General features: G+C 47.4%; 2 long non-coding RNA genes across 4 annotated transcripts; both read left to right on the top strand.

The window, feature by feature from the left end:
• The first annotated feature begins 451 nt into the window (after positions 1-451).
• On the top strand, positions 452-11,494 carry LOC307206803. 2 transcript variants are annotated; one of them, XR_013834509.1, is made up of 4 exons: positions 452-576; positions 6,692-6,780; positions 8,043-8,181; positions 11,339-11,494. It is a non-coding gene; the product is annotated as an uncharacterized lncRNA (long non-coding RNA). The 2 variants fall into 2 exon arrangements; XR_013834510.1 differs by lacking the exon at positions 452-576 and having other exon boundaries at positions 6,534-6,780.
• Positions 11,495-19,577: 8,083 nt separating this feature from the next.
• On the top strand, positions 19,578-26,700 carry LOC307206804. 2 transcript variants are annotated; one of them, XR_013834511.1, is made up of 3 exons: positions 19,578-19,670; positions 23,435-23,630; positions 25,739-26,700. It is a non-coding gene; the product is annotated as an uncharacterized lncRNA (long non-coding RNA). The 2 variants fall into 2 exon arrangements; XR_013834512.1 differs by having other exon boundaries at positions 23,432-23,630.
• Positions 26,701-27,384: the final 684 nt, after the last annotated feature.

Raw genomic sequence — 27,384 nt, 5'->3', positions numbered from 1 at the left:
ACAGAATAGGTGTGAGGCTTGTGGAAGCATACTACAGCTATGGATTTATTGATCCTAAATCAGGACAAAGAAACATGTCATCTCTCTCTTTGTCTGCTCAAAGAGACATAGAGAAGCAAAAGCTATACAGTGGTACCTCGGGTTACAGACGCTTCAGGTTACAGACTCCGCTAACCCAGAAATAGTACCTCGGGTTAAGAACTTTGCTTCAGGATGAAAACAGAAATCGTGCTCCAGTGGCGCGGCGGCATCAGGAGGCCCCATTAGCTAAAGTGGTACCTCAGGTTAAGAACAGTTTCAGGTTAAGAACAGACCTCCAGAACGAATTAAGTTCTTAACATCTGAAGGCAGCGGTGGCATCAGGAGGCCCCATTAGCTAAAGTGGTACCTCAGGTTAAGAACAGTTTCAGGTTAAGAACGGACCTCCAGAACAAATTAAGTTCTGCATGGGCTCTGCTTTATTTCTTAATGTCGAATGGTACATCTGCCTAAGTCCACTTCCATGCACTGGAAAAGCTTCTTAGCAGCAAGGAGTAAAGGGAACGGTGGGAAATACCTATCTATCTCTCTAAATCGGTAAGACGGCACAGGCCCTACACTTCCACAAGGCCTGGTCTTTTCCAGAGGTGCAGCCTGCCTTCTCCAAAGGTGGATTTCAGCTCAAACAGCTGGTTGAAAAGTCTCTTTTCCTATCACACCCATAACCCTGGGAACCACCCAGATTACAGTCTCTCTTCCTCGATGGTCAGGGAGATTGCATTTTCCCACAGTCTCTCCAAAAATTGAAACTTTAGCATTTAGTAATGTCTAAATACAGTTTGGGGGGTCGGGGTGTGTGTCAGCCCTTAAAAATCAACTGTGCAATGTGCCCCACAGCTGCCCCAATGGCAGACGTCTAAGTGGGCTGAGCCCCTGCAACAGGGGTCAAAACCAAAAGCCAATTGAATCTTTTACATTTACAAATACTAGCACGTATGTATGCGTTTTGGAAATTTGCAGCAGTTTGTAATGTTAAGAGAGGTGTTCTAAAGAAAAACACTTTATACACTCATGAGCGTTCCCTTAGAGTAGGCTCATGGTTTTTTTCCTTTTCTGGAGGTATAAATGTTCTTAGCAGATGTATAATCACCCCGAAGGTTTCACGCCTCCTCCTGACTGTTGAAATGCTCCTGGGGAGACTGTAAGCAGCACCTCCTCCGCTCTCAGTCAGCAAAAGGGGATGGCAAGGTGTGCTTCATGGCGCAACTTGCAGCTGCCGTTTAAGTTCCCTTAAAAGTGCCATTTCATAGGGCAAGACTGACAGCATAAGCAAGGTTAGTGGTTATTCCCCTGCATATTTCTGCCTTGCAGCGGGTTGGGCTGGAGGACTCTTGGGGTCCCTTCCAGATATAGATATAAATGTAGTATCATTTGATTCTTTGGAATGTTCTTCAGAAGGAACAAACAGAAATGGCATTCCTTTAAGTTACGGGACACTGGTGGTGCTGTGGGTTAAACCACAGGGCCTAGGACTTGCCGATCAGAAGGTCGGTGGTTCGAATGCCCGCGACGGGGTGAGCTCCTGTTGCTCGGTCCCTGCTCCTGCCAACCTAGCAGTTCAAAAGCACGTCAAAGTGCAAGTAGATAAATAGGTACCGCTCCGGCAGGAAGGTAACCGGTGTTTCCGTGCGCTGCTTTGGTTCGCCAGAAGCGGCTTAGTCATGCTGGCCACATGACCCGGAAGCTGTACGCTGGCTCCGTTGGCCAATAAAGCGAGATGAGCACCGCAACCTCAGTCGGCCATGACTGGGTGTTAGGGTTAGGGTTAGAGGGTTAGGGTCAGGGGTCGGGGTAGGGTTAGGGTTTGGGGGTTAGGGTTTTAGGGTTAGGGGTTAGGGTTTTAGGGTTAGCGTTGGGTTTAGGGGTTAGGTTTAGGTTTTGGGTTAGGGGTTAGGGTTGCCGCTGCTTGACCAAAGTTTTGTCTACTTCACTACAGGTCCCATTTCTGCATTTCAGGGGTCAGACTAGATGCCTCTTGAGGTCCCATCTCTGCATTTCAGGGGTCAGACTAGATGCCTCTTGGGGTACCATCTCTACATTTCAGGGGTCAAACTAGATGCCTCTTGAGGTCCCATCTCTGCATTTCAGGGGTCAGACTAGATGCCTCTGAGGGTTCCATCTAGAAGCCATTTGAGTAATTCAGGTAGGAATAGTTAATATTTACAAACAAGCAACTTCACACCAGTTTTGGACACTTAGAGGTGCTCTAAAGAAAAGCACTTTCTACATTTATGAGCCTTCAGAGTAGGCTCTGAAAGTTTGAAAGGGGAAATAATTTTAAGGCCAAATTCAAATTCCTGCTTGGAAATAACTTTCACCAAGAAATTATCATGAATTCTTTTCCAGTAATTGCCACACGAGGTCACTGTTTATTTTCCCATTGATGTCTATTCCAGCCTACTAAGTCTAAGACAAATATATTGGGAACAGGGAGAAAGACCGGGAGAAATGAGATAAATTAAAAGTTTGAAAGGGGAAATAATTTTAAAGCTAAATTCCTGCTTGGAAATAACTTACACCTAGAAATTATCATGAATTCTTTTCCAGTAATGGCCACATGGGGTCACTGTTTATTTTCCTATTGATGTCTTTTCCAACACTGGCCCCATGAAAATTACAAATATAAGACTTTGCAAGTCAAGTATGGATTAACCAGTGAAACGCAATGGCAATACATCCAATTGAAACATATGCTGGAAAGGCAGTTTGGCCCTGACGCTGTAGCTGCACCAGAAACACCCAGGCTGCTACAAGATTTCATTTCTGCAAATAAAACCAAGAACTTCGGGAATGGCAGGGCGATGAAGCGACGCCTGGTGGATGGGAATGAAATGGGGAAATGGGTCCTCATGATGCATCTAGTCTGACCCCTGAAATGCAGAAATCTAGTCTAGACCCCGCTGCCCTCAACCAACATGGCGGCTCTTCCGCCCTTTCTTTCCGCTCCCTCTTTCCAGTCCCCTTGCCCTCGCCCAAAATAGCTGCCTTAGCAACCCTCTCGCTCGATGCACGCGCGGCGATAGGTCGGCCTTTGGGCCAATCCCAGGCCGGGCTATGGGCAGGGCTAGCCGTTTCCCGCTTTTTCTCCTCCCAGCTGCTTCTCTTCAGCTGTTTCCCACGCCCTTTGGGCGCCTTTTTCATAGCAATAAATTATTATTATTACTTTTTAAATCCCTATTATTATTTTTATTAGAAAAAGATTAGGGAAGTTTGCAATATAGTCTGTTTTTCCCCTTTTTCATATTCTGTGGGGAGTGAAGGGGAATAAATGAGGATTATCCCTCATTTTTAAATTGTTATTATTATTATAATAGTTATTCCTATAAAAGGGTGAGGGAAATTTGTAGTATATTATTTTTTATCATTTTTAAAATATTCTGTTGGTGGCTGGGAAAGAGTAAAAAAAAATCATTAAATAATTAATAAATAAATAAATAAATAAATAAATGTTACATTCTTATTCTATTCTATCCTGTTCTTATTCTATTCTATTACCCTATTCTATCATTCTTATTCTTTATATTATTATTATTCTGTTGGTGGCTGGGGAATTATAATAATAATAATTTATTATTTATACCCGCCCTTCTGGCTGGGCCTCCCCAGCCACTCTGGGCGGCTTCCATAGAAACCAAAAATACAGTAAAATATCACAGATTAAAAACTTCCCTGAACAGGGCCGCCTTCAGATGTCTTCTGAATGTCAGGTAGTTATTTATCGCTTTGACATCTGCTGGAAGGGCGTTCCACAGGGCGGGTGCCACCACCGAGAAGGCCCTCTGCCTGGTTCCCTGTAGCTTTGCTTCTCGCAATGAGGGAACCGCCAGAAGGCCCTCGGAGCTGGACCTCAGTGTCCGGGCAGAATGATGGGGGTGGAGACGCTCCTTCAGGTATCCTGGACCGAGGCCGTTTAGGGCTTGAAAGGTCAGCACCAACACTATCATAAATTACCATGATAAATTAATAAATTATCATCATTAATTTTTACATTATTCTTATTCTATTCTATTATCTATTCTTATCCCATCCTATCCTATTTTATTTTTATTCTTTTCTATTCTATTATCCTATCCCATTCTATTCTTATTCTTATTCTTAATATTATTATTATTATTATTATTAAAGGGTGAGGGAAGTTTGTAGCATATGTTTTATCATTTTTTATAATATGTTGGTGGCTGGGGAATGATAATAAATTATCATTATTTTTAAAAATTTTTAAAAATTATTATTATTCTATTATCCTATTCTTATTCTATTCTATTCTATTCTATTCTATTATTATTCTTATTATTCTAATTAACTTTTCTATTCTAATGCTATTCTATTCTATCCTATTCTTATTCTATTCTATTATCCTATTGTATTATATCATTATTCTATTATTCTTATTGTCAGAGCTGCCCGAGGTCCCAGCTCACAAAGGACCAACGCCAGTTCGTTGTTATATACAAAAGTCTTTATTGACGTTCAGTTTCGATTTCAAAGCCGCGGTGCGCAGCTCTACGTCTCAAACTCTAGACCGCTGAAGCTCCGTCTGAATCTCCTCCCCCCAGACACCAATTTAAGACTCTAGCCTTGCTCCACCTCTTCCTTTGCTCTTTCCTCCTCTGGGTCCGCCTGTCTGCTGGGGTCTTGCCCTTTCTAGACTCTTCTGACGCTGAGTCCCCTGAGTCTTCCCCCTGCCTCCGGCGGGCTTTAGGACCTGGTTCCCAATCCGGGTTTTCTGCTGTGCCGCGCGCCTGTACATTTGAACTTGGCGCGCGCGCCCAGCCAGCAACCTTCCTCCTGACCGTTACACTGCTCCTGTCACTGCTTCCCCCTTCGGGGGGGCTAGCTGGATCTGACTTCCCCTCCGTTCCCTCACTCTCCGATAGAGGCGTGGTCAGTCCTGACTCATCTTCTCTCCCTGCTGGAGGAGACGCTGGCCCTGATACATGGGACTCCACTACGCTCTGGTGGGGGAGCTGGTCCTGATCTCCCGCTGCTGCTTTGGGAGTCCCCGCTGGCCCCTTGCTTCTGGTGTGTCCCCCCTGGGACCCCCCTTGGCCCTCGGCGCCCCCCTCTGGGAATCTTCTGATTCGCTGGAGAAGCTCATGGAATCTCTCGGGCCACTCTCATACTCCCCTACGCTGCCCTCAGATTCTTCCCCTTTGCTCTCCATTTCCTCTCACCCCTGTGCCTCTGCTCCTGAGTCCCTGACACTTATTCTTATTGTTATTATAAAAGGGTGAGGGAACTTTGTCGCATATCATGTTTTATCGTTTTTAAAATATTCTGTTGGCTAGGAAAGAGTAATACATTAATATTATCATTAAATGTTGTTGTTGTTGTTGTTGTTGTTGTTATTGTTATTCACACCCACCCAAGTGGGACACGGCCTCTTTCCCCCTAAGCCTTAACAGTCTAGTATTTTTATTTATTCGAATTGTATCTTGGAAACTGTATCTGAAACAATGTATTTGTTGCGGAAATTACAGACTACATGTTACAAATATTTTGCCTGAATGTATCCTTTCCACTTGACAGTGGAAGTTAAATATAAATATAAATATATTTATAAATATAAATATAAATATAAAAAGAATATAAAAGCCACTCCTTTGCCACTTTCCTCCCATCCAAAGCTCTTTTCCCCTCGAAAAGGGACTCCAGGAAGGGATTGCTGGCCAAGGAAATTATTATTATTATTATTATTATTACCCGTATTATTATTATCCCACCCCCAAACTTGCCCACAATTATAATTATTCTTATAAAAGGGTTAGGGAAGTTTGCAGTATATGATCTTTTCTCATTTTTTAAAAATATGCTGTTGGGGCTGGGAAATCGTAATAAATTATGATGATCCTTAAATGTTAAACTATTATTATTATTATTATTATTATTATTGTTAATTACACCCACCCAAATGGGACATGGCCTCTTCCCTCCTAAGCCTTCACAGTATAGTATTTTTATTTATTGGAATTGGGAGAAGCAACTTCCAGAGGAACTGGCTATGCTAATAATAATAATAATAATAATAATAATAATAATAATAATTTATTCTTTATATAAAATAAAGTTCAGGTCTCCCTTGCTTTCCCCCTCAGGCCACTATGAATGTCTTGAAAACTGTACCTGAAAGGTGTATTGAAATGTATGGAAAATGTATTTAATGTATTGAAAACTGTATCAAAACAGTGTATTGTTCAGATGAATCTCTGCTTTAAGCGGTGGTTTTGTAACCAGCTAATTCCTCCAGATCCCAGTTCCTTCACTAATTATAATTATAATTATAAAATTATTATTATTATTATTATTATGATGATGATGATGATGAAATGAACCCTTGTGGTTCCTTCGCAGATTCCTGCCTTGCAGCGGGTGGGACTGGATGACCCTTGTGGTTCCTTCCAGCTAAATGCACCATAATAATAATAATAATAATAATAATAATAATAAAAAATTATATGATTCTTGGGAAAGGGCTTCAGAAAGAAGAAACAGGGGGGAAAGCACATTTCCTCCACTTAGTCGTCTGCTGGCTCTTTTCCCACTTGATTCTTTCTTCCACTGCAATCTGGGCTGGACATATTCTATGTCTGCTTGGACGGGGACCCCTCTTTCCCTTGTTGTGAAAATAATTGACATTATTGATATTTCTTAGGTCTGAATTCCTGCTCTGAAAAGGAGGAGGGGGAGGAAGAAACTTCGCCTGATGAAGGGAGAAGAGGAGGTGGAGGAAAAGTCAAGAAGGTAAAAGGAGGAAAATAGAAATAGAAAATAGAAAAATAGAAAAATAGAAAAATAGAAATAGAAATTAACATATAACACTTAAGAACATTTTTAAACAACCCCACTCCTGATATATCACACCGACCCCCCAAACAGTACAGTAAAAATACAGTAAAGTGTTTTTATTTATTTGATTGGGGTAGGGCAGCACCTCCTGGCTTCCCCCATGTTAGTGAGGTTTTCTCCTTTTTCCTGTTCCTCTTAGGCTATCTGAAGGTGACAAACCAATGTGTGGAAAACTTAATTTCTTCAGATGAACCATTGCTTTAACCAGATAATTGATTCTTTCTCCTATCGATTTATCCACATAATCCAAGCGGAGATGAATTAGCCTCCAAAACTGGTACGCTTGCACGTTACATCTTAAGATAAATGTTTTGGAAGAGGCATTTGCAAGCAAGCCCAGTGAATTGGAGAGGCAGGGAGCCGGCTGGTTTCTCTAATGGAGCATCCCTAAACCCAGTTTGGGTCTACAGCCCCTGCTGTAGTGGCCAGCACTAGAAGCCATTGAGTAATTCAGATCAATAAAGTAGGAGTAGTTAATATTTGCAAACCAGCAACTTCACCCCAGTTTGGGACACTTACAGCAGAGAGGTGCTCTCAAGAAAAGCACTTTCCACATTTCTGAGCCTTCAGAGTAGACGCATGGTTTCCCCTTTGCCTGGAGGTATAAATGTTGTCAGCAGATGTGCAGTCACCCCGAGAACTTCAGGCAGCCAAAGGGGATGGCAAGGGGGGCTTCCTGGCAGAACTGAACTGGCAGCTGTAGGAGAAGGGTGGATCCCTCAGTGGATCCCTAAATCGCCTTCCAAAGGCCATTGAAGAGGGCAGTATCTAGCTGGGCTGGGGACACAAAGGTGGTGAGGTTGCCAATTCCTGCCTGGTAGCAGGTTGGGCTGGATGACCCTTGGGGTCCCTTCCCGATATATAAAGAAGAAAGGGAAAGAGCCTTCCTTGAAGGGAGGTGTGGTTGTCGGCAGGCAGAGGGGCGCAAGGCCAGCTGACCACCCCCAGCAGGATCATCTCCTTCCGGCCGTCCTTCTGCCAAGACCCATCTGCCTCTGCTCCAACGTAAATCAGAGCCAGGGCACACAATATCAGTCTGGGGCATCTAAAACTATGAAAATGAGCTTCTACATCTTGAGTTTCTGACACTGCTCAACTGCATACTTCATCAAATGTGGATGCCAGACAAATGAACTGAAGCCTGTCTCTTTCTCTAGAACGCGTCTGATGGGCGTTTGCGCTGCCTCGCTTGGTTCTCCCGGCCTGATGCGTTTTGGGCTTGGCTGGTCCTGGAGGATTGCCGTTGCTCTGGCCCTTTCTCCGGATCATCTTTCCAACAGCCTGGAGAGATCTCCTGTAAGTCCCACTTCCTCTTGCATCCTAATATGCTCCTTTGTGGTTTACATCCCTCAGGGGTGGTGTAGTAATGTCAGGGGGTGTAATCCTACCACGCTGACACCATGAAGTAATGTTCCTGCCCCTCGCCCCTCCCTCACCTGTCCTAAAACCCAGCGGGACCAGGCTTAGAGGAACGGGGGTGTGGAACATACACTTTTTACAGGACAAAACACATCCAAAGGGGTAGTTGCTGCCACCACTCCCTTGTACCCAGGGATAGCCAGAAGATTAACCCAAGGGAGAAGGTTATTCTTCCTAGTTACTGGCTGGCCCACCCTGCAAGTTGCTTCCACAAAATGCCGGCAGAAATTCCACAGGTTCAGTAGGCGGCTAAATGGTCAGACTCTGGACTCGGGCTTTCCCCCCAGAATGGCACACAGGACAACAAGAAAGTTCTCTTTTAAAAATTTATTTAAAAACAAGATTAAACCTACTTAAAAGTAGGCACATCTCTTAGAACGTTTCAGACAGAAAAAATAAGAACATGGTAGAGTATTGCTAGCTAACGTACTTACAAAATGAGAACAAGGGCAAAGTTAAAATGGTTCCAAAGTCCTCAGTTGAATCTGCATCTCAAAGGCAGTAGAAATCTTCATTACAAAGACACACAATCAAATGGCAGACGGACAGAAGGGCGATTTGCACTCAAAGCTCCTTTCCTAGGGTCTTTCTTTCTAAAACCCCATGTGGAAACGGAACCCAAATCCAATCGAAATTCTGGATTATGTTTCAATTCACCAATGGTCAGCTAGTTGGATAATAAGTTAGCTTGGGACAGCTGAGCTTGTTAGTTCTCAAGACCTTGGATCAGAAGTTTCCTCCCCACACAGCAGATACACATTTTGGGACTTCCATCAGCCCCTCTGATGATCTCCCATTTTTATCATTTCTTCTGCGTTTCTTCAATTCATATTGCCTTGAATGAGCATAACTAACGTCATCCTTCTCGTTCAGTAATGCAAAAATTCAAATTCTTCACCTTACAAAACTTCCTGCCAACCTACAAATGTAATCTAGTTGCCACAATGACCTTTCAAATAGTCCGTCAATTTACGCCAATCTTCTGTGAATCTCTGGTCCCGCTGGTTTCGGATTCTTCCCGTTAGTTGATCTAATTCTGCATAGTCCATCCATTTCGTCCTCCAATCTTCTTTCGCCAGTAATTCTTCTTGCTTCCGTTTTTGGGCCAATAATCTTCTTGCTGCCGTCACTGCATACAAAAACAGCTTACAATCATTTCTATTTATATCATCCCCTACAATGCCTTCTGTTTTTTTAATGAATGTATATTTCAACATTTTTTTCCATCTCATATATCATTTCCCAGAAGTTTTTCACCTTCTTACATTCCCATCACGTATGATAAAAAGTTCCTTCTTGCTGGCTCTTCTCTTCCAGTACTGCACTTGACGCCGGTGCGTCCTGCTTTCCGGATTTCCTGGGAAAGGAAGATTCCAGCAGGGAATCCCAAGGGAGAAGGTTATTCTTCCTAGTTACCGGCTGCCCCACCCTGCAAGTTGCTTCCAGAAAATGCAGGCAAAAATTCAACAGGTTCAGTAGGCGGCTAAATGGTCAGACTCTGGATTCAGACTTTCCCCCCAGAACAAACAGGAAATCCTCTTTTAAAAATTTATTTAAAAAACAAGATTAAACATACTTAAAAGTAGGCACATCTCTTATAACGTTTCAGACAGAAAAAATAAGAATATTTAGCTAGTATTGCTAGCTGAACGTACTTACAACATGAGAACAATCGCAAAGGTTGGAGTAGTTCAAAGGTCCCCGCATCTCAAAGACAGTAGAAATCTTCATCCCAAGATGAAGAAATCTATTTAATGCTGTCTTGTTTTTAACACTTGATGGGAAGCCGCCAAGAGTGGCTGGGGAAAATCAGCCAGATGGGTGGGGTAGAAAGAATAAATTATTATTATTATTATTACTATTATTAATATTATATCACAAAGACACGCTACAAATGTAGCATGATGGCAACTGACAGAAGGGCGGATCGCGCCCACAAACTCCTTTCCTTTCTAAAACCCCACGTGGAATCGACCTCAAATCCAATCCAAATTCTGGATTAATTTTCAATTCACCAATGGTCAGCTAGTTGGGCAACATCTCAGTTTGGGAAAGCTGAGGCTTGTTTGTTCTCCAGACCTTGGATCAAAGATTCCCTCCCTCAATTTCTCAGAGACACACCAGGTTCCTTTTCTCCAGGAATGAGGCTTGATCACCCTTGTTGCTTAAAAACCAGGTGTTAAATTACTATTAATCAACTAGAGGTTTTTCCTTCCTGCAGATGCCTGAGATAAGCATTCACCCTCCCAGAGACAGCTAGTCTCCAGCTTAAAGTAACAAGGACACGTTTCCCATCAATCCCTTGGCCTTTCGTCTTCCCACAGTGCTTTTCTTCACTTGACCAAAGTGAAGAGATTGAAATTTGCGAGCTTCACTGCCCCCCTCCCCAAGGTTGGATGCAAGCTGACACTCCTGACAGCTCAAAATCTTGTTTTTCCAAATTCAAAACTGTATATTGGCTTCCAATAATCTCTATTTTGGTTGCTAGAGTGCCCCTCCTCAACTGTGGCAAGAACCAGATTTTAATTTCAATACAGGGACCAAAAGTCTGCGATCTCCTCCCAGAATTTTTATTTTTATTCTTATTTATTTTTATTCTGGCAGGGATCTACCGCTCTCACCCGGGGATCGACCTGTTGATACAACAGGCAAATTCCCTCTCTGCGTTGACAACAGACTCTGTTTCCTGCAGAGAGTTTGGAACCATTGGTGCTTAGAAGCAAAGATATCTGGAGCTATCATATAAAGATAATATAATAGAAAAGGCGCAGCCTTTGAAAATCTGGGTGTAGAATTGAGATTTGAAAACCTGGGTGTAGACTTGAGATTGCTTAGATGCAGAATCTTTTATTTCTATTTCTATTTTATTTCTATTTATTTTATTGTATAATGAAATGATTTTAGAATGTTGTATTATTTTCTTGTTCTTAGCCGCCCTGAGCCCGGCTTCGGCTGGGGAGGGCGGGATATAAATAAAATTTATTATTATTATTATTATTATTATTATTATTATTATTATCATCATTTTTTGTAGGAAGTCATTCCGGCACAATCGAAGTAGCTCCTTCGTTGAAGTTCATATCTGTGAAGTTTGCATCTTGAAGAATGAGTATCTGGACAAGACGATCCTCTGGTATATTGCTGCTTTTCCCTCTGAACAGGGAGTGAAGTGCTATCGGAGGGGCTATATATATGTGTGTGTGTATATATATACACCATATTTTTTGCCCTATAGGATGCACTTCCCCTCCAAAAATGTAGGGGAAATGTGTGTGCGTCCTATGGGGCGAATGCAGGCTTTTGCTGAAGCCTGGAGAGCGAGAGGGGTCGGTGCGCACCAACCCCTCACGCTCTCCAGGCTTCAGGAGAGCCGCAGAGCCAGCCCCACAAGGTCGGGGGACAGCGGGGAGGCGGAACGCCGCCATCCCGCTGTCTCCCGATGTGGTTTGGAGGCTGACGGCGGGGAGACGCGTGCTTCTCCCCGTCGCCAGCCCCGCAAGCTCCGGGGACAGCTGGGAGGCGCAGCGCGTCTTCCCGCTGTCCCCGGACCTGGTCTGCAGGCGGGCGGCGCCTGGAGGGGAAATAAATTTTTTTTTCTTTATTTCCCCCCCAAAAAACTTGGTGCGTCCTATGGGGCAAAAAATACGGTATGTACAGTGTATATATATGTGTGTGCGTGTCTATGTATATACTGCATAATATATATATGTGTGTATATATATGTTTGTATATATATATATATACATAAAGACACACACACACACGTATATATGTCTGCATATGTGTGTGTGTGTGTGTGTACTGCTTATATAGGTGTCAGAGCTGCCTCTAGGTCCCAGCTCACAGAGGACCAACGCTAGGCTGTCGTAATGTACAAAAGTCTTTATTGAAGTTCAGTTTCCATTTCAAAGCCGCAGCGTGCAGCCCTACATCTTAAACCCTAGATCGGCGAAGTCCCGTCTGAGTCTCCTCCCCTCTGACACCAGTTTAAGATCCTAGCCCTGCTCCACCTTTTCCGCTGCTCTCTCCTCTTCTGGGTCGTCCTGCCCGCTGGGGCGTTGCCCTTTCTGGACTCTTCCGACGCTGAGTCGCTTAGCTCCTCCCCCTGCCTCCTGCGGGCTTTAGGACCCGGTTCCCAATCCTCATTCTCTGCTGTCCCGTGCTCCTGTACCTTTGAACTTGCCTCTCGCGCCAACCCAGTGACCTTTCGCCTAACCGTTACACTACTTCGGTCACTGCTTCCCTCTTCCGGGATACTGGCCGGATCTGACCTCCCCTCCGTTGTCCGACTTTCTGATGGAGGCGTGGTCAGCCCTGCCTCATCTTCTCTCCCTGGTGGGGAATGCACTGGCCCCGATCCTTGGGACTCTTCTCCCCCACTCTGCTCTGGTGGGGAAGCTGGTCCTGATTTCCAACTACTGCTCTGGGAGTCCCTGCTGCCCCCTTGCTCCTGGGGCGTTCCCCTTGGGAACCCCCTACCCCTGGCCACTGGCGCCCCCTTCTGTGAATCTTCCGATTCGCTGGAGAGGCTCATGGAATCCCTTGGTCCACTGTCCTCTTCTCCTACGCTCCCCTCGGATTCTTCCCCTTCGCTCTCCATCTCCTCTCTTCCCTGTGCCTGTACAGGAGCGCAGGACAGCAGAGAATGAGGATTGGGAACCGGGTCCTAAAGCCCGCCGGAGGCAGGGGGAGGAGTTAAGCGACTCAGCGTCAGAAGAGTCCAGAAAGGGGGATGCCCCAGCGGGCAGGAGGACCCAGAGGAGGAGAAAGCAGCGGAAAATGTGGAGCAGGGCTAGGATCTTAAACTGGTGTCAGAGGGGAGGAGATTCAGATGGGACTTCGCCGGTCTAAGGTTTAAGACGTAGAGCTGCGCGCTGCGGCTTTGAAATGGAAACTGAACCTCAATAAAGACTTGTACATAACGACAGCCTCACGTTGGTCCTCTGTGAGCTGGGACCTAGGGGCAGCTCTGACAGTGTGTGTATGTACTGTATATATATATATGTATGTATGCACTGTATATGTGTGTGTATATATAAACGCGAATGCCTTTATTAAGGCAATGGATGCTTTTTTTTATCAGCGATAGATGTAGATGTCGCCAGAAAAGAGATACATGGATTGAAACAAGGCAGAGCCACTGTGAGGCAATATCACTCCCGCTTTTTTGCATTGGTCAACGCGCTGGGATGGGAAAAAGATTCAGCGTCCGTCAGGGACCTGTTCTGGGAGGGGCTGAACGGGGCTGTGAAGGACGAAATCGCAAGGGGGGAGAGACCCCAGAGCACTCAAGAAGTTGTCCAGAGAGCGCTGACGATTGGGGTGCGTCTGGAAGAACGTCCCTGGAGCAAAGACGAAGGGCGTTGGGGACGCACACCAGCGAGAGCACCTCCTTTCTTTCCCAGGGAATCAGCGCACGCGCAATCCACGCCTCCCCTGGGAGGGGGAGAGGAGCCGATGGAGATAGGTGGTGCCAAGGCTCAGTCAGCAACCAGAGCCCTAACACCGGGAGCAGCCAAAGCGAAGCCTCCTAGAGGGAACAGGAAGTGTTACATCTGCGACAGTGCTCAGCACATGGCAAAAGAGTGCCCCCAGAGGCTCCACAAGCACACTGCAGCCTCAGCAACAGTAACAGAAGCAGTTCAGCAAAGAGAACCACAGCAGGGAAACGACGAAGTCTGGCTGGAAGCAGAGCCACTGGGGCCCAGCCAGACGAGTCAGTGAAGCAGTCCCCAGGAATCTTACAGCCCACAGACCCCCTCCCGCCCAAACCAGTGGTGCAGCTCACCGCAGCACTCCAGCTTCCCAATGGGCTCACCATGGAAGTCCCTATTACCATTGACTCTGGTAGCAATGCAGACTTTATAGGAGTGGATTTCATCAAGCAACATAGCATAGCGCTCCTGCCTGCCACGATGCCCCTAAAAGTAGTGACAGTCGATGGAAGAGAATTGCTGGGGGGACAGGTGGTACAGCAAACGCCGCCAATGGTGATGCGAATTGGAAATCACCGCGAAGTCATCAGCTTCAATGTCACCCACCTGTCAGACATGCCCATAGTATTGGGCATGAGCTGGTTGGACAGGCACAGCCCAGCATTGGCATGGTACCAGCGTAAATTGACCTTCTGCTCCTCCTACTGCGCAGAACATTGCATCATGACTAACCAGGAAGACGAGGGGCAAGAGGATGACCCACAGCTACAACTGGGCATGCTGCAAGCGGTACCCGACAAGCACAAGGCGTTTTTGGAGGTCTTCTGCGAGAAGGAAGCGGACAAGCTGCCTCCCCACAGACCCTATGACTGCAAGATTGACCTCCTGCCGGGGGCGACGCTGCCGACGGGAAAACTGTATTCCATGTCTGAAGATGAACTGCAAGAGCTCAGGGAGTTCATAGATCACAACTTGAAGCGGGGATTCATCCGGGAATCCAAAGCAGTGGGGGGCAGTCCTGTGTTCTTCGTGAAGAAAAAAGACACGCCCCAAAAGAGGTTGGTAGTTGATTTCAGAATTTTAAATTCGAAAACCAAGCCCACGGCTTTCCCGATGCCCAAGATCGACGACTTGCGACGGTGAGGAATGGACGCATCTTCACCAAGTTGGATCTACGAGGGGCGTACAATCTTATACGCATGCGGGAGGGCGACGAGTGGAAGACGGCCATGTTTACGCCCTTGGGCACCTATGAATATAGGGTTATGCCGTTTGGTTTACAAAATGGCTCCCACTGCTTCCAAGCCTTCATGCATCACGTGTTAGCGGGGCTCCTCTACAAGAAGTGCGTCTGCTTCCTGGACGACATTCTGATCTTCTCAGAATCGCAGGAGGCTCACGAGAGAGATGTCAAGGAAGTCCTGCAAAGACTACGGGAGCACAGACTTTACGCCAAACTGGAGAAGTGCCAGTTCGACATGACGGAGGTGGATTTCCTGGGCTACAAGCTGTCCGACAAGGGAATCGCCATGGACAGCGCCAAGGTACGCTCGGTACTGGACTGGAAAAGCCCGCGCAATCGGAAGGAGGTCCAGAAGTTTGTCGGCTTTGCCAACTTTTATCGCAAGTTTATCAAGGGTTTCGCTATGCAGACGGCGGCCATCACGGACACCCTCAGCTCCAAGAAGAAGTTCATCTGGACGGAGCAGGCGGAGCAGTCCTTTCAGAAACTCAAGCGTCTCTTCGCTTCCGAAGAACAACTGCTACATGTGAACCCCAGCAGACCCATGAGGGTTGAGATGGATGCTTCCGACAGAGCCGTGGGGGCAGTCCTGTTGCAGCAAGACCCGCAAGGGATTGGAGGCCGTGCACTTTCTACTCCAGGAAACTCAGCAAGTCGGAGCAGAACTACACCATCTGGGACAGAGAGTTGCTGGCCATTCATGCAGCTTTCAAGGCGTGGTGGCACTTCCTCATCGGAGCCAAACACACGGTGCAAGTTCGCACGGACCATAAGAACCTGGAATACTGGCGCACGGCGCGGTTCCTGAACCAGAGACACATCCGCTGGGCAGAGTTCTTTGCGGATTTCGACTTCAGGATAGAATATATCCCCGGAGACAACAACATCATGGCTGATGCGCTATCCAGGAAGCCGCAGTATCTGGAGGAAGCAGCACCGGTAGCGGCCAAACACATTTTCGCACCTAAGGCGTGGGCATGCGCTTCGGCCACCGTGGACCTGGAAGCAATACGGCGCGAGCTGCGAACGGATTCCTTCGCACGATCCAAGATGGAGGAGGTGCGCAACAGCACAGCGAAGGACGACGAGTTCCAGATACGCGACGGACTGCTCCTCCGCAAGGGGGCCATCTACGTGCCGGGAGATGAACTCCGCGCGACAGTACTGCAACAGCTACACGACGCACCCAGCGCCGGACATTTCGGCAAGGACAAGACGGTGGAATTAGTAGCCAGAGACTTTTGGTGGCCCAAGATGCGGGGAGAAGTCGCGGATTACGTCACGAGGTGCGACACATGCCAAAGGGCCAAGCCAGTACACAGACCGCCGGCGGGACTGTTGGAACCGCTACAGACCCCGTCCGAACCGTGGGAGAGGGTGGCCTTGGACTTTGTCACTGATCTGCCCAGCTCGAGGGGCAAAACAGCAGTACTCGTGGTAGTCGACATGTTCACCAAGATGGCGCACTTCATTCCTTGCGCGAAGGTGGCCACAGCGGAACAGACAGCCAAGCTGTTCATAGACCACGTGTTCAAGGTGCACGGCCTGCCACGGTCTATCCTGTCCGACCGGGGGCGCCAGTTCATCTCGAGTTTCTGGCAGAAGCTGATGGGAATCCTGAACGTCAAGGTCAACCTAGCGTCAGCAAGACACCCGCAGACCAACGGACAAGCCGGAGAGGGTCAACGCCATCATGCAGCAGTACCTGAGATGCTACGCGAACCAGCAGCCCTCGACCTGGGTGGACTACCTACCGCTGGCCGAGTTTGCCTACAACAACACGAAACACGTGTCCACAGGGGGTGACACCGTTTTTCGCCAACAATGGGCGACATCCCAGGACCTTCCCGGGCTTAGAGAAAGAGGGGGAGGGGGAGCTGCAGGGAGCAGAGGCATTGGCAGAGGAGTTACAGGAGGTCCATGAACAGCTCCAAAGGCAGTTAGAGCTAGCAAAACACGTGTACAAGATGCAGGCAGACAGACACAGGAGAGTTGGGGAGGACATACGGGTAGGGGACTGGGTCTGGTTAGCAGCCCAGGCAGTGCCGGCCAGATCCTTAGCTAAGAAGAAGCTCGGACACAAGCAGCTGGGCCCTTACCTAGTCGAGGCACAGATCAACCCAGTGGCCTTCCGGTTGACACTACCGGAGGGCTCCGGAATGCACCCGGTCTTTCATAGATCGGTGCTCACGCCCTACAAGGCACCTCACAGGTTTCAGGCGCCAGGGACAGCTCCTAGCCCGCTTAGAGACGCACCCACGACAGGGGGGGTCGCCGAGGGCGGAGCCGCTCAACGAGGTCACGGAGATTTTGGACTCAAGATGGGGGGAAGAGGGGGTTGAATATCTCCTCGCCAGGGAAGGTACCCCGGCCAGCGCCAACAGCTGGGTACCGTACTATGCGGTGGAGGAGCACTACCTCAAAGACGAGTTCCACGCACTCTTCCCACACAGGCCCATGCTGGAGGATTATTTCGACGAATATCTTTTCACACTCACACTTTCAGCCAGCACGTTCCGGGGTTTCTCTTCAGCTGAGGACACGGCGCCGGAGACTAGCTCCCCAGAGGGGTCCCTCTCAGGGTTTGGCAAAGGCAGCTCTTGTTGGTGGGAAGATCAACCTGAGGTGGGGTGGCGCAGTGAACTGCCGAGCGGGCCCGCGCACGCAGCGTCACCCCAGGCGACAGGGCGAGAGGGGGTCATGGACGTGTTGGGGGAGGATCCGGGGTTCGAACACACCGGCAGAGAGATGGAAGCAGAGGAGATCGACGTCGACGAGCCCATTGAGGACTGGCCGGATCCAGCCGGCTGGCTGCACACCACGGGGGAAGAACTGTATCCTGCACTCACCCCCACAACACTGGAGCACCCAGAACCCACACCAGAAGAGGGGGAGGGGGAAGGGGGGGGCTTCGAGGGGGGGATGGATGTCAGGGGTTCAGGAGCAGAAGCACAGGGAAGAGGGGAGATGGAGAGCGAAGGGGAAGAATCTGAGGGCAGCGTAGGAGAAGATGACAGTGGCCCGAGAGATTCCATGAGCCTCTCCAGCGAATCGGAAGATTCACAGAAGGGGGCGCCGGTGGCCAGGGCAAGGGGGGTCCCAAGGGGGACACCCCAGAAGCAAGGGGCCAGTGGGGACTCCCAGAGCAGCAGTTGGAAATCAGGAGCAGCTTCCCCACCAGAGCAGAGTGGGGGGGAAGAGTCACAGGTATCGGGAGTAGCATCTCCCCCAGCAGGGAGAGGAGAGGAGTCAGGGCTAACCACGCCTCCATCGGAGAGTCAGACAACGGAGGGGAGGTCAGATCCGGCCAGAATCCCGGAAGAGGGAAGCAGTGACAGAAGTAGTGTAACGGTCAGGAGGAAGGTCACTGGGTTGGCGCGAGAGGCAAGTTCAAATGTACAGGAGCGCGGGACAGCAGAGAATGAGGATTGGGAACCGGGTCCTAAAGCCCGCCGGAGGGAGGGGGAGGAGCTAAGCGACTCAGCGTCTGAGGAGTCCAGAAAGGGGAATGCCCCAGCGGGCAGGAGGACCCAGAGGAGAAGAGAGCAGCGTAAAAGGTGGAGCAGGGCTAGGATCTTAAACTGGTGTCATAGGGGAGGAGATTCAGACGGGACTTCGCCGATCTAGGGTTTAAGACGTAGGGCTGCACGCTGTGGCTTTGAAATGGAAACTGAACTTCAATAAAGACTTTTGTACATTACTACAGCCTAGCATTGGTCCTCTGAGCTGGGACCTAGAGGCAGCTCTGACAGTAGTATATTACGTTTTATCATTTTTAAAAAAATATTCTTTTGGCTGGGAAAGAGTAATACATTATTATTATCATTAAATTTATTATTATTGTTATTGTTATTATAAAAGGGTGAGGGAAGTTTGTAGTATATTACGTTTTATCATTTAAAAAAAAATATTCTGTTGATGGCTGGGAAAGAGTAATTCATTATTATTATCATTAAATGTTAAATTATTATTATTATTATAAATTACACCCACCCAAGTGGGACATGGCCTCTTCCCCCCTAAGCATTAACACTATAGTGTTTTTATTTATTTGAATTGGGGGGAGAAGCAACTCCAGAGGAACTGGCTGTGATAATAATCATAATTTATTCTTTATATAAAATAAGATCTCCCTTGCTTTCCCCCTCAGGCCGCCTTTAATGTCTTGGAAACTGTACCCGAACAGTGTATTGTGCAGATGAAGCAATGCTTGAAGCAGTGGTTTTGAAACCAGCTAATTCCTCAAGATCCCAATTCTTTCACTTATTACTATTTTTATTATTATTAATTGAACCCTTGTGGTTCCTTCACAGATTCCTGCCTTGAAGCGGATTGGACTGGATGACCCTTGGGGTCCCTTCCAGCTAGATGCACCATTATATGATTCTTGGGGAAGGGCTTTAGAAAGAAGAAACAAGAATAAATAAGGGAAAAAAAGAAGAAAAACACATTTCTTCCAGTTAGTCGTATGATGGCTCCTTTCCCACTTGATTCTTTTTTCCACTGCAATCTGGGCTGGACATATTATATGTTTGCTTTGAAATGGATTCCTCTTTCCCTTCTTGTGAAAATAATTGACATTATTGATATTTCTTAGGTCTGCTCTGCTGAATTTATGTTCTGAAAAGGAGGAGGAGGAAACTTCGGGTGATAAAGGTAGAAGAGGAGATGGAGGAAAAGTCATGAAGGTAAAAGGAAAAAAATAGAAAGACATATTAATATATAACATATAGGAACATTTTTAAACAACCCCACTCCTGATATATTACACCCATCGAAGTGGGGCTTGGCCTCATCCCCGCTAACCACCACAGTACAGTACAGTAAAAATACAGTAAAATAATTTTATTTATTTGAGTGGGGTAGGCTAGCACCTCCTGGCTTCACCCATGTTGGTGAGGTTTGTCTCCTTTTTCCTGTTCTTGTTAGGCTATTGAAAGGTGACAAAGCAATGTGCTGGAAACTTAATTTCTTCAGATGAACCATTGCTTTAACCAGGTAATTATTCAAGGCAACGATTCTTTCACCTATCAATTTATCCACATAATCCAAGCGGAGATTAATTAACATCCCAAAGTGGTACACTTGCACGTTAAAACTTAAGATAAATGTTTTGGAAGAGGCATAAATTAAAAAAGATAATTAATTTGTAAGCAAGCCCAGTGAATAAGAGAGGCAGTGAGCTGGCTGATTTGTCTAATGGAGCATCCTTAAACCCAGTTTGGGTCTAGAAGACCCAGTTTGCCCTCTTGCCCCAGCCTTCATGGCAAGCCTCCATTGCTTCTGTTTGATTTTTTGAGCAGATACTCTGAATTGAACACCACAAGAAGAAATGGGGATCAGCCCCTGCTGTAGTGGCCAGCACTAGAAGCCATTTGAGTAATTCAGATCAATAAAGTGGGAATATTTAATATTTACAAACCAGCAACTTCACACCAGTTTTGGACACTTGCATCAGCTTGCAATGTCAAAGAGAGGTGCTCTAAAGAAAAGCACTTTATACACTCATGAGCAATCCCTTAGAGAAGGCTCATTGTTGTTTCATTTTTCTGGAGGTATAAATGTTCTCAGCAGATGTACAATCCCCCCGAAGGCTTCAGGCCTCCTCCTGACTGTTGAAATGCTCCTGGGGAGACTGTAAGCAGCACCTCCTCCGCTCCCAGTCAGCAAAAGGAGATGGCAAGGTGTGCTTCATGGCGCAACTTGCAGCTGCAGTTTAAAGTGCCTTAAAAGTGCCCTTTCATAGGGCAAGACTGACAGCACAACCAAGGTTGGTGGTTCTCCTGCATATTCCTGCCTTGCAGTGGGCTGGGCTGGATGACCCTTGAGGTCCCTTCCAGATATAGATATATATGCAGCATCATCGGATTCTTTTGGAATGTGCTTCAGAAAGAAGAAACAGAAATAACATTCCTTTAAGTTAGTTGTATGATGGCAAAGTTGCCTCAGTTTAGGCTGTGATACCTAACAATTAAATGGTACCACCTTTTGGTACTGTGAGCACTAAGGTTGCAGGGGGTCTCCATAAGGGACGCCTGCATATTTCTAAGAGCTGCAAAGTGCCACACAAAGAAGAAACAGGAAAACATACCTCCTGGTTAGTTGTATTATGGCGAACAACTTCCCCTCCCCAGCCTGCTACTTTATTGTGCCTATTTTATACTCCTAGTCTTTCAGTTCATCTGAAAGAAATCAGGCCCACAGGTTTGCTGTGTTCCTTAATGTCAGATTTTGTGGATTTATTATCACCCATATGTTTCGTGCATAAGCCTACTTAGGCATGGAAAAGGAAAGGGAGGGGGAAAACGAGGATTCCTGAAGTGAGTGGGCTTCCCTGCGCACAATTCTGGGCAGAAGGGGGAGATAGAGGGAACGCTGTGCCTTCTCCCCCCTAATATGTCTTAAGTGTGCCACTTAAGAGAACAACATTTGCTGCACAACCAAGGTTGCGGGATTGTTCCCCATACGTGACTTCTGCATGTTCCTGCGATGCAGCAGGTTGGACTGGATGACCCTTGGGGTCCTTTCCAGATATAGATATATATGCAGCATCATATGATTCTTTGGAATGTGCTTCAGAAAGAAGAAACAGAAATAGCATTCCTCTAAGTTGTGGGGCGCAGGTGGCACTGTGGGTTAAACCATAGAGCCTACGACTTGCCGAACAGAAGGTCAGCGGTTCAAATCCCCGCCATGGGGTGAGCTCCCGTTGCTGGCTCCCTGCTCCTGCCAACCTAGCAGTTTGATAGCACGTCAAAGTGCAAGTAGATAAATGCTCTGGCAGGAAGGTTAACGGCGGTTCCGTGCGCTGCTATGGTTCCCCGGAAGCTGTACACCGGCTCCCTCGGCCAGTAAAGCGAGATGAGCGCCGCAACCCCAGAGTCGGTCACGACTGGACCTAATGGTCAGGGGTCCTTTTACCTTTATGATGGCAAAGTTGCCTCACTTTAGACTGACACCTAACAATTAAATGCTACCACCTTTTGGTACTGTGAACACCAAGGTTGCAGGGGGATCTCCATAAGGGACGCCTGCATATTCCTAAGAGGTGCAAAGTGCCACACAAAGAAGAACCAGAAAAACATACCTCCTGGTTAGTTGTATTATGACCAACCACTTCCCAACAGGCTTCCCACAAAGTATAGTCTTTATACCCTAAATGCCCTAATTCCCCTAACCCCAGGGTCAGGAAGACAGTTTTGTTTTGGGACTGCAATGCACACCTGAGGCTGCAGGTGCAGAAAAATCTCTTTATGAGATGTTTGGTACTTCTAGACAGGTGCACAACAACCTGGACAATTTGGGGTTGGAGTAAAGAAGGCCATGGAATATCTAGTTTTTAACTAGGGGTCAAAGGTCAGAAAGAAGGGACGCGGGTGGCGCTGTGGGTTAAACCACAGAGCCTAGGACTTGTGAATCAGAAGGTCAGCGGTTCGAATCCCCGCAACGGGGTGAGCTCTAGTTGCTCGGTCCCTACTCCTGCCAACTTGCAGTTCGAAAGCACCTCAAAGTGCAAGAAAAAGAATAGGTACCGCTCCGGCAGGAAGGTAAACGGCGTTTCCGTGCGCTGCTCTGGTTTGCCAGAAGCGGCTTAGTCATGCTGGCCACATGACTAAGCCATAAAGCGAGATAAGGGCTGCAACCCCAGAGTCAGCCACGACTGGACCTAATGGTCAGGGGTCCCTTTACCTTTGACAAAGGTCAGAAGTTGTAAGTGTGCTGTTGTAAGTCTAGCGTCATTGTTTGGGATGGGTTTAGGAAGAGGCTTGGGGTTAGGCTTAGGGGTCAGGGTCAGGGCCTCCCCCTGACTGTTGAAATGCTCCCAGGGAGGATGTAAGCAGCACTTCCTCTGTTTCCAGTCAAGAATAGTGATGGCCATGTTGGCTTCATGGCGGACCTTGCAGGTGCAGGAGAGGTGGGGATCCCTGAGCAGCCTTCAAGGTGCCATTTAAGAGTGCAACAACCAAGGTTGCAGGATTGTTCCCCGTAAGGAACTCCTGCATGTTCCTGCGATGCAACGGGTTGGACTGGATGACCCTTGGGGTCCCTTCCAGAGGTTTATATTCCATCATTATTCTTTGGAAAGGGCTTCAGAAAGATGAAAGAGAAATAGCGTTCCTTAAAGTTAGTTGCAGCCTAACACAGGAAAGTCGCCTCGCTTCCTATGAGCTCCCTTATTATTCCTTCACATTAATTGGAGCTTGGCGGATCCTGTTCCTGTTTTTACACGGACCCCTCTTTCAGTTCTTGTGGAAAAAATCTGCCCCCCTCCCGTTATTTCTCAGGTTTCTATGGGCCGTGCTGAATTCCTGCTCCCAAAAAGTGGAAGGAGAAGGAAGGGGGCAGTTTTACGTGACAAAGGGAGGGAGAAGAGTGGCGAGAGGGGGAAAGGGGATCTTTTGAGACGAGATCCAAACACCTCCTTTGACCAAACACCTGATTCGCCTAGCAGCGTGGCAGCGAAAGGAAAGAGAAGAAAAAGAGGCAAGCCAGCAGTGGAAAAAGATGGGTTACTTGCATGGGCTCTGCTTTATTCCTTAATGTCGAATGCTACATCTGCCTAAGTCCACTTCCATCCATCGGAAAAGCTTCTTAGCCGCAAGGAGCCAAGGGAACGGTGGGAAATACCTAGCTATCTCTCTTAATCGGTAAGACCACACAGTTCCTACACTTCCACAAGGCCTGGTCCTTTCCAGAGGTGCAGCCTGCCTTCTCCAAAGGTGGATTTCAGCTCAAACAGCTGGTTGAAGTGTCTCTTTTCCTATCCTCACACCCATAACCCTGGCAACCTCCCAGAGAACTGTCTCTATTCCTCGATGGTCAGGGAGATTGTATTTTCTCATGTCTCTTCAGATAGTGAAACCCTTGCATTTACTAATCTCTTAATGCAGTTTTGGGGTATGTTTGTGTGTGTCAGCCCTTAAAAATCAAGTGTGCAAAGATTTAAGCCTGTCCCCCGCTATGCACGTAGGCTGGGAGCCCCAATGGAACGAGACTAAGTGGGCTGAGCCCCTGAAACGGGCCAAAACCAAAAGCCAGTTGAATCATTTACATTGACAAATACTGGGACGGATGTATGCGTTTTGGAAATTTGGAGCAGTTTGTAACGTTAAGAGAGGTTTTTTTAAAAGAAAAAACACTTTATACAGTCATGAGCATTGCCTTAGAGTAGGCTTATGGGGGTTTCCTTTTTCTGGAGGCATAAATGTTCTTAGCAGATGTACAATCCCCCCGAAGGCTTCAGGCCTCCTCCTGACTGTTGAAATGCTCCTGGGGAGACTGTAAGCAGCACCTCCTCCGCTCTCAGTCAGCAAAAGGGGATGGCAAGGTGTGCTTCGTGGCGCAACTTGCAGCTGCAGTTTAAAGTGCCTTAAAAGTGCCCTTTCATAGGGCAAGACTGACAGCACAACAAAGGTTGGTGGTGGTTCTCCTGCATATTCCTACCTTGCAGTGGGCTGGGCTGGATGACCCTTGAGGTCCCTTCCAGATGTAGACATATACACCATCATAGGATTCTTTTGGAATGTGCTTCAGAAAGAAGAAACATAATCCTTTAAGTTATGGGATGCGGGTGGAGCTGTGGGTTAAACCACAGAGCCTAGGACTTGCTGATCAGAACGTTGGCTGTTTGAATCCCCGCCATGGGGTGAGTTTCCATTATATGGTCTCTGCTACTGCCAACCTAGCAGTTTGAAAGCACGTCAGAGTGCAAGTAGATTAATTGGTACCGCTCCTGCGGAAAGGTAAACGGTGTTTCTGTGCACTGCTCTGGTTTCCCAGAAGCGGCTTAGTCCTTCTGGCCACATGACCCGGAAGCTGTATACCAGCTCCCTCAGCCAATAAAGCGAGATGAGCGTCGTAACCCCAGAGTCGTCCATGACTGGACCTAATGGTCAGGGGTCCCTTTACCTTTGACAAAGGTCAGAAGTTGTAAGTCTGCTGTTGTAAGTCTAGGGGTTTGGGTCATTGTTAGGGTTTGGGTTAGGGAGAGGTTTGGGGTTAGGCGTAAAGGTCAGGGTCAGGGCGCCCCCCCCCCGACTGTTGAAATGCTCCCAGGGAGGATGTAAGCAGAACTTCCTCTGTTTCCAGTCAATAATAGCGATGGCCATGTTGGCTTCCTGGCTGAACTTGCAGGTGCAGGAGAGGTGGGGATCCCTTAAGTATACTTAAGCAGGCTTCAAGGTGCCATTTAAGAGGGCAACATTATGTTGCACAAACAAGGTTGTGGGATTGTTCCACATAAGGGACTCCTGCATGTTCCTGCGATGCAGCGGGTTGGACTGGATGACCCCTGGGGTGCCTTCCAGAAGTTTATATACCATCATTATTTTTTGAAAAGGGCTTCAGAAAGAAGAAAGAGAAATAGCGTTCCTTAAAGTTACTTGTATGATGGGAAAGTCGCCTCACTTCCTGTGAGCTCCCTTATTATTCTTTGCACATTGATTTGAGCTTGGCAGATCCTGTGCCTGTTTTTACACGGACCCCTCTTTCAGTTCTTGTGGAAAACATCTGCCCCCCTGTTATTTCTCAGATCTCTATGGGGCATGCTGAATTCCTGCTCCCAAAAAGGGGGAGGAGAAGGAAGGGGGAAGTTTTGCCTGACGAAGGGAGGGATAGGAGGGAATCTTTTGAGACGAGATGCCAGTGCCCCAAAGATGCCAGTGCCAGGGCCCTCCTGCTGCTGCCTTGTGGGGAAAGGGGATCTTTTGAGACAAGTCCCAAACAGCTCGTTTAACCAAACACCTGATTCGCCCAGCAGTGTGGCAGCGAAAGGAAAGAGAAGAAAAAGAGGCAAGCCAGCAGTGGAAAAAGATGGGTTGCCTGCATGGGCTCTGCTTTATTCCTTAATGTCAAATGCTACATCTGCCTAAGTCCACCTCCATCCACCGGAAAATCTTCTTAGCCGCAAGGAGCCAAGGGAACGGTGGGAAATACCTAGCTATCTCTCTTAATCGGTAAGACCACACAGTTCCTACACTTCCACAAGGCCTGGTCCTTTCTAGAGGTGCAGCCTGCCTTCTCCAAAGGTGGATTTCAGCTCAAACAGCTGGTTGAAGTGTCTCTTTTCCTATCCTCACACCCATAACCCTGGCAACCTCCCTGAGAACTGTCTCTATTCCTCGATGGTCAGGGAGATTGTATTTTCTCATGTCTCTCCAGATAGTGAAACCCTTGCATTTACTAATCTCTTAATGCAGTTTTGGGGTATGTTTGTGTGTGTCAGCCCTTAAAAATCAAGTGTGCAAAGATTTAAGCCTGTCCCCCGCTATGCACGTAGGCTGGGAGCCCCAATGGAACGAGACTAAGTGGGCTGAGCCCCTGAAACGGGCCAAAACCAAAAGCCAGTTGAATCATTTACATTGACAAATACTGGGACGGATGTATGCGTTTTGGAAATTTGGAGCAGTTTGTAACGTTAAGAGAGGTTTTTTTAAAAGAAAAAACACTTTATACAGTCATGAGCATTGCCTTAGAGCAGGCTTATGGTGGTTTCCTTTTTCTGGAGGCATAAATGTTCTTAGCAGATGTGCAATCCCCCCGAAGGCTTCAGGCCTCCTCCTGACTGTTGAAATGCTCCTGGGGAGACTGTAAGCAGCACCTCCTCCGCTCTCAGTCAGCAAAAGGGGATGGCAATGTGTGCTTCATGGTGCAACTTGCAGCTGGCGTTTAAGTTCCCTTAAAAGTGCCCTTTCATAGGGCAAGACTGACAGCACAACCAAGGTTGGTGGTGGTTCTCCTGCATATTCCTACCTTTCCTACCTTGCAGTGGGCTGGGCTGGATAACCTTTGGAGCCCAGCTTCATAGGATTCTTTTGGAATGTGCTTCAGAAAGAAGAAACAGAAGTTTGTGGAATAAACGATGCAGTACAAACGATGGGTGCCTCTTTTATACTCCTACTCTTTCAGTTCATCTGAAAGAAATGAGGCCCACTTACAAATTCTCTGTGCTTCGTTCCTTAATGTCAGATTTTGTGGATTTATTATCACCCATATGTTTTGGGCACAAGTCTACTTATGCACAGTAAACGAAAGGGTGGGGGAAAACGAGGATTCCTGAAGTGAGTGGGCTTCCCTGCGCACACTTCTGGGCAGAAGGGGGAGACGGAGAGAACGCTCTGCCTTCTCCCCCCTAATCTGTCTTCCCTCCCTAATCATGACAGACAAGGCCTTCATCCCACCTTCAGTGCCTGCCCGGAAGAGGAGCACCCCCATACAGAGAAGGGTAGGAGCCAAATTGTCTTGGGATCCTCTGGGTTTGAGAGGGTGAGCGTTTGGACAGGACCCCTGCCTCCTAAACCAGTGTGCTTGCACCAGGATCGGTCTGGGGTTTTTTTCACCAACACCAGTGTGCAGCTGCATACACAACTGTAGAAACGAGTCAGAATAAATAGGCTTCCAAAA

This window comes from Podarcis cretensis (genome assembly GCF_951804945.1).
Source record: "Podarcis cretensis genome assembly, chromosome: 17".
Lineage (NCBI taxonomy): Eukaryota > Metazoa > Chordata > Lepidosauria > Squamata > Lacertidae > Podarcis > Podarcis cretensis.
The sequence above is the reverse complement of the archived record's forward strand: the minus strand, read 5'-3'. Positions and strand labels throughout refer to the sequence as shown.